The following is an 8,010-nucleotide window of genomic DNA, read 5'->3' on the forward strand; positions in this document are numbered from 1 at the left end:
GACTATAGATAACAATTTAAATCTACTCTTTCTTCCATTTCCCTGGTGAAGAAACTAGCTGTAGAATTATTTGGCTTTCCTAGAAGTGCATGGCTTTCTGTATGGTTTCCTTTCCTTTCAAATCAGTTACTAACTATAATGAAGTTGAGAGCTATAATGTAGTAGATGCTTTCTGTAGTTCCTGGTAGCAAAGATGTTGCCTCTTTTTTTTTTTTTTTTTCTAATATTTTTGTCAGTTCCAAATTCTGTCCCAGCCTCCAGAGGCAGTAGATGGGATATGCATGGTTCTTGGAGCCTCCTGGTGGGTTATAGTGCTGCTGTGCTGCACAGCATCACAGTGGTGTCCCCAGGAAGCAAGTCTGAAATGTGCCCTGGTGACGCTGGGTCTTGTGTTTTATCACCTGAACTGCATCCTGGAGTTCTATGGAATAATTTATAGTTTATTATATATTCAGTATAGCAGACATGACATTGTGGTGATGGTAAAGCTGTGAGAATGGGGTTGTAAGCAAGGCAGAGTTTGTAGGTGCTTTGGGAGCTGAAGAAAGCCTAGTCTGCTCAAAGCCTCCATGTTCTTTCCTATTTAAGTGAGGATGCCTATTTAAATTTTTTATTTCTGCATACAGTACTGTCTCAAATATGATCAGATGTGATTCATGAAGCTGCAGTTGTATTCCTCTTTTTGGGAGTGTGTTTTTTGCATATTTAGCATCTGGTTAAGGTGTCATACGTATACATCTATGTACACACAGCATCAGTTCATATGATTTTTGACTGGTTTATATTTTTTAATTTCCTGCCAGGATGTGTAATGTTTAGAACCTAGAAAAAAAAAGCCTTGAGTCTTCCTTGTAAAAGATGGAAAGAAGTCTGTAATAGAGTTACGTATCTCATTCGCTGTTTCCACTGCATGCTTTCTTTATTCCCTTCAACATCTTGATGGGTCTTGTTCCATAAAATTCTAGTATTTCTGCAGCATGCAAATTCATCCTTTACTATATGATTTCAAGTACTGTGCAGATACAGGCTTCAAACTTCCTTATAAATAAAAACTCCCTGTGATTGTTACTAGTACCTGCTCTTGGATGCCTTTTAGTCTGGTTGCTTGCTTCACCCTGTGGATCATAGCAGTGTCCTCTGTCTAATCTGCAAAAGACTGGGATGATACACGTTTCACTAGATGTTACCCAACATTGCTGGTGCCCTCAGGAATAAGAACATCTTTCTCAAACATACACCATTAACATGACAAGGTTAGGAAAGACACAAGGAAAAACAGGAAGGAAAAGCTACAAAGGGCGTGTTGAGTGTAGCCAAAATCATATCTAAAATCAATTTCAGATGTGTCATCCACCGGAACTGCTCTAGAGAAAGTTCCATTTTAAATTTTGTTAGTTTATTCACACAGAATGTCTTTAACACAGCATTCCTAAACTAGCCAATAACTCAATAAAGAAATTGCCTTAAAAACTAAGGAAAATACATGCTTTACATACTTAGTTTCCTTGGAAACTGGAATTACAATCAAAAGAAATCAACCAAGCAAACTGATATTGAGTCAAAAAAATTCTTACATATTAATGATTTGAATGAGAAGAAAAAAAGTACTTTCCTGTTGTTTCATTTGTTGAAAGACATTTTTCACAAGTCCAAATTATTTGGCAAAGCTCAAAAATATGGGAAAAGGTTTTGTTTTGCTTGAGCAAGAAAGAACTAAAATGGTGCCTTGGAAACTACACAATCTGTCTTTTAAATGGGAAAAAACAGAGAACTGTTTGGAATAAATAACGAAATAATACAGATTTTAATGGAAAAGAAATTAGTGCCAACAATTAAATAGAAACTGAAAACTGCTGATGTTATTTTAAAGAAGAGTTTGTTACAGCTCAGTTGTGATTGCAATGGCTATATTATTTTGTATTTATGTTAGGTTCTGACACTATTTTCACACATGTATCCCGAGATACACTAGACGTTTCTTAAATACTCCTTTACGGTTTGGGTGGCTGTATTCTTCACTGGTCTAGGTGGTCAAAGGTTCATATTCTATAGGACTGAAAATGCTACAAGAGTGTGGTCAAGTTTGTTGACAAATACAAAAATTGAAGGCAAGGAAAGCAGTAATACCTCTCCAACAGGTATTCATTTATCTCTAGTTTACAGGATGTTCAAAACCAAGACCTTTTTACTCTGAGGAAAGAAAAATATTCTCATCAAAAGGTTATGTCTAATCATAAAAGTTGGATGCCTGTTTTGCATAGCATACATGCTTTAATCCCTATGAACATCTTCAATCTTAGACTTAAGTTTAGAATTGGTGAAACTATTACAAGAAATTCCTGCAAGGCAATATATCAAGTGTGTGAAATGTCCCGTTTTAAAGCTGGTTCCTCTGTACAGTTCAACTTAAAATACCTTTTTATTGATGATGAATAGAACTCTTCAAAATGTTACCTGTAAGTACTGTTAGTTTAACTGTCAGCAAAGTACTATGCAGTAAGGAGGAGGTAATCTTGACTCTGTTCAGTGTGCGGTGAAAAGAGCTACAACTGCCTGAGTTACAGTGACATTAACAGTGAATCACGGAAGTGGCTCAGTGTGCTTGTAATGGAGAGTGAAATTTTACTCATCTTTGCATGCCTATGTGCAGGAGAGGATCATTTATTGAGTAGCTGGGATGATGCCTATGTAGAGATTTTTATAAAGAGATGGATGGTATGTTCCTGATGTGTAAAATGTTGTTGATCTGTTTAGAGCTCTTCATGTTTGGAGGAGGGTTTACTTAGAAAGAAAGTCTAAAGAAATAAGTGAGAACTGAAGTGAAGCAGCTTCTATTTAAGCTGATTTTTTGAGCTGAATAACTTGGCTGAACCTTCATCTTTTCCAAATTAAATCAGTTTTAAGACTAACCACAACAAAGCTTCTGCCTCTCCTTCAGTTTCTGGAGGTGAACTGCCAAGAGGTAGGTGAAACAGAGCTGAGGGGATCCCCGGCCACCTATCAGAGCAGCTGTCTGGTTTGTGGCTGGTTTAATCTTTTTAGGGTTAGTTAGAGCTCCAGAGTTGAGCATCTCTGCGCCCTAGGAATGTTTCCTACTGACTCCAGTGTAGCAGCTATGTGTCTTACACCCCTTGAATATGTAGTTACATTGACAGTGGATTTTTTACTTGGAGTAAGGATACATAGGACAGTAAGTACTACTGTAGTAGCTGTTCTCTAGTAACATGGCTAATTTCTTCTTGCTGTCCTCCCAGCTCACTAGTAAATTAATTACCCAAGAGCCTGATCATAGCTAAATAGCATTGGAACTGCTTGTTTATTTTAGTGAAAAAAATTACATCAGAAATGAAGCTTCACAGAAAGGCCAGCAATAACCCCATAAAACCCACACAAGTCTTATCATCTGGACCAAAGCCAGACCAGCTTTTTGATAGTGATATTAAATGCCATACTTTTCCTTAATGATCCATGTTGCAATAAAGAAACCTCAAATAAAGCATGTGTTTCTGCTTTACAAACAGCTCCTTCCACATGTGCTGACTTTGCAGCTGCTTCCTGCAGTCTTTGACTCCTGTAATTAGGATAACTGGCAAGCCCAGGTAATGTTATTAACCTGACTGGTCCACAAGTCTAGAGCGTCATTTATCTCAAGGGTTCAATTTGCAGCAATATGGGGCAGCACAATACAAGGTTTGCATGTGTGATGGATGTAACTTGTTTTTGTGGTTTTTTTTAGCTCTTGTTGCCAAGTGACAATAAACTTATCACAGTACATTGTCAGCATTTAAATGGACGAAGATTCCACCTGAAAAGGGCCATACTAATGAAAACTGAAAATATACTTATGTCTCTGAAGGGAGGACAGTAAAACAGAAAAATACAACTTATGAACAGGATTTTTTATTCTAGACTTCAGCCAGACAGGCTCAAGAATAGCTGTTCAAACTCTAGATACTATGATGTGTTTCAGTAGCAAGTGACTAAAAGCTTGCATACCATAGGTAGCTACTAATTTAAAAATAAGTAGCATTAATGTTATCAGGTGCTTAAAGATGGAATCACAGTGGTCTGTTGTCTGAATTCCACTTTAGAGTTACTTTCCCTGAAAATAATCTTATACCCTTGCAGTCAGGTTTTATGCATAAATGCTAAGGAAAAGGTAAATAATAAAAAAAAGAAGTTCTCAAGTCCCTGCAGTTTTCCAAATTATAACAAATAATCTGAAATTATAATGCTGGTAAATGCTTTCCACTTTCAGCAAGTAGAATAATGCACCATATTCTGACAGAAAATGAGGTAGAATTTGTGCTGACACATGAAGCCGTTGTCCTACCTCTTCCTGAAGATCTGTTCCGAAGTCCTTTAAGTCCTCTGAAATCAGAATCTGTTTTCCCCTAATCTATTTAAAAGATGGAGGGGCAGTAACTAACGGGAGTGTTTATTACTGCCATCTTTGAGTTAATTAAAAAAATATCCATGCTGGGTCTTGGTAGCTACCTGGAATCTGAATGGTGCTCATTGTTAGCTGCTGATACCTGTATGACCACATCTACAGAGATGACCAATGTCGGACCTGTCGTTGTCGTTGAACAGAGACAGCAATAATGTCAGAGCAGTTTTTTATGTGTTTAAAAGTCAACTTAAATAAGCTGTTTGCCAGTACAAATGAGGTCTGAACAAATAGAGCGTGTAAGATATTGCAGAAAAATATTGTATAATGTATCAGAAACATAGGTACTTGTAGTTACAATTGCAACACTTCTCACAGTACAGAGATCATGTAAAACAAATGTCTTCACTGCAGTTAGACCATTAAAGGTCCAAAGGAAAGATCGTGCAATACTGTAATGTGCACTAGCTAGTCTGATATTCTGTGTATAGATTTAGAAAAGCATCATGCTGGGTTAATTTTAAAGGTGTCACCCTCTGAAGTTAGCAATTTGGTAAAAAGCATTAAATTGACAGAAGGGAAGCTGTAGATGTTTGGTGAAATATTTTTATTAAAATCACAACTAAAACCTGTAAATCAGTCCCATAAGACACCTGCTTAGATAACTCTGCTTGAAATAGTGCCCCTCCTCAAGCAAATGGAAGAAGGGAATTTTGCCGGGATTTCAGAACTGGCATAAGTCTTCTCCCTTTACTTTCATTTGCTGTGCTAGAGTCATGTACTGTCCTTGCAGAAACCCTCCTGCAACACTGAATTTTTGATTCATAGCAGAAAAAGTACAGAGAGGAATGCAGACAGAATATGTAGTGCAGTGCTGTCTGTGCCTCAGCAGACTTGTAGTGGTTTCAATGAGCACCACTTTTGAAAAGCCTGAAAATGGATCATATCTCTGTGATCCTGTGAGAATCCCTCAGAGGGAGGGGAAATGACAGGGATGCATTTCTGTGGACTGTGGAATTTCAAGCCCTTCAAGTGGTGAAATGACTGCCGTGGGAATGAATCTGCATGGAGTCCCTGACAGACGCATGATGTGCTGTATTCCCAGCGGCAGAACACAAAAACCTGCCTGATCATTTAGCAATATTGACAATCTTCTTGTATTCACAGAAGCAGGTGGTAGTGCTGCTGTAAAAGTTGCATTAGGGGAGAAAATGCAGTCACTAGGCTATATTTTGTCCTGCTGTCTCCCCCCCGGGGCATAGCTGGGTGGCAGGCAGAGGGTTAACATGAGAAAGGCACACGGGTCGCTTTCAATGCCAGATGTTCGGACACTCACCAAATTAGTTCCACTGCCAGCTTCTGTATGCAGCTTGGCACCCTCAAAGCATCAGCAGCCTTAGTGTAAAAAAAGACTAAAATCTCTTACCTTGGTCTGGTCCAGTGTAGATTTTTGGTTGTTCTCCGTCCACTACCAGAAAAAGAGAAATTAATGCCAGATTCCAGTGAGTCATCCTAAATGACAGAGTAGGCTCACTCTTTGCACCGGCTGCTGGCTGCCTCTGCTGTGTGACAGCTGCTGGCTGGCTGGGGAGCAAGCGTGTCCCATCCTGCAGCCTGCGGCAGGGGGAGAGGGGAAGGCAGAGCTGGGGAGAGGAGGTGGGAGAGAAAGCTGGAGAGAGGAACCAAAAGACAGAGGAGAGAGGCAGAGGCAGGAATATACCATGTGGCTGCGTGCTCCCCTTCTCTGCCGGTGCTCAGCCTCGCAACACACTGCAGAAAAGTTACTTTTTAATATGTGATGGACTCTCTGATTTTAGAGCCTCCCCACTCCTGCCCTCTTTTCGGTCTACGCGCAGAGGAATTTCTCAGCATTTTGGCGATTAGATTATCATCTCTGTCTTTTGGAGGCTGGAGTGGACGCTGTGCACAGATATGTTGAGTAAAGGAAGTCTGTCTTGTAGCAGTGTGAAAAGCAACACTTGGTGTCTTGCAGCAATTTTATAGGCTGTTTATCTGAGAGTGGGAAACCAAGAGCAGAGTGGTAATTCCAGCATCAGAGGAAAAAAAAATAGAAAAAGATGTTGGGGAGCACATAGTCATATACCAGATTGCTGGGGAGGAAGATATTTCTTGGCTATACATAACAGAAGGATAGGTTGGGATGACTTTGGACCTCTGGTTTATCATCCTTGGATGTGTCTCTGCAGATCAGAAATGGTGCCAGAGAGACGACCCTTCCTGGGGATTCCTGAAATAATTTTCAAGAGGAAAATGCAAGCTGTTGGAGGTGTTAACATTGCACTAAATGGCAGAAATTTATCTGGGGAAATACTGGTTGTTTGTTACTGCCTCCAAAGTACAATTTCATTACACACAGACCCCTTGTATGTTTATGGTTTTCTATACATTATTTTTTTTAGGAAACTAGTACAGAGCAGCTTCACAAAAGCTGGTGATTGCTATAAATTCTGTTGTGTCACTGGGAAAGGGGAAGAAGGGTTTCGGTTTTCACTGTTTGCTGACTAGTTTTTAGCCTCTGTCAAAGAGTAAGTCACGAAGGCTTTTGTGGGCTTTTGAAGGCTCTTTATTAAAATATTTGTAGCAGGATCTTAAGAAAAATTGAAAGTGCCACAACATCTGTATTCAAATTCTCTGAATATTTGTCAAATTCATGTGCATTTAAAAAATATGATGTTTCTTATTTTGTATCCCTGCAGTGTGAATGTGATTGGATGGTCTTAATCATGTTTAATTGGCACAAAATTCCCAAAGAAAACTAGGAAAGGTAATAATTACAACAGCATAAAGGTGGAAGAGCTAAAATATGTATACATTCTTGACTAGAAAACTGAATGCATGATAATATTACATCTACTCTAAAAGATAGCAGTGGTTAAATATCCATTAGGTGTTCTGTGTGTGTTTCCCTCTGCAGAGTACAGAATGATGTTTTCTTCTTTACTGTTGTTATTGGCTGGGGATGGTCCTGTGAGAATGAGATAAGAGCTCTTCAGATCTAAAGTACTAGGGCTAAAAGTAGTTAGAGTACTAGGGCTAGGGTACTAGCCCAAAAGTACTAGGGCTTTACCAGGCTCATAATTCCAAATGAAGCAGAACAGCAGCTCATATTCAAGAGCTTATGAAGTGTTTCCTTAGGCTGATAGCAGGCAGTATCATACTTGGTCGGGTTTTTTTCCCCCTGTAAATTAGAACCACCACAGCAACTTTTGTTCTTTACCCTTAGATTTCCACATGCAACACAGAATAGTGCCATGAACCACATATACTTGTGAGCCATGGGCTGTTGTAGACTGCAAGGAGCTTTTTCCTTCAGCCTTTGAGTAAACAGCATGACTAATATTCAAAAAGTGTTTAATTTGAACTTCCTGTGGACATCAGTTCATTAGGAGGAATAGGTCTTTGGTACCATTGGGTACTGACCATGGAGAAATGCATTGCCATGAATCATCTGTAAGATGTCTACCCAGGATTCCTTCAGGTCTCTTAGAAGTCAGCCAGAATTGTACGTGAATTCAGGATTACCTGTGTATTAGAACTCAACTGAAAAATGGTTGAGTAGAAGAAAAGGACTTTGTGCCAGGGAATAAATCTTCTGTAAC

General features: G+C 39.2%; 1 protein-coding gene across 4 annotated transcripts in view; it reads right to left on the reverse strand.

Annotated features, from left to right (window-relative positions):
* The window catches only part of RASGEF1A (RasGEF domain family member 1A), a 161,500-nt gene extending 155,430 nt beyond the window's left edge, over positions 1 to 6,070 (reverse strand). For 3 of the 4 annotated variants that reach the window (XM_051618406.1, XM_051618408.1, XM_051618400.1), the window contains exon 1: positions 5,817 to 6,070. The gene's annotated coding sequence lies outside the window, so the exon portion shown is untranslated. The remainder of the gene's footprint in view (positions 1 to 5,816) is intronic. The other variant, XM_051618409.1, reaches the window with a different exon arrangement.
* Positions 6,071 to 8,010: the final 1,940 nt, after the last annotated feature.

This window comes from Apus apus, chromosome 4 (genome assembly GCF_020740795.1).
Source record: "Apus apus isolate bApuApu2 chromosome 4, bApuApu2.pri.cur, whole genome shotgun sequence".
Classification (NCBI taxonomy): Eukaryota; Metazoa; Chordata; class Aves; order Apodiformes; family Apodidae; genus Apus; species Apus apus.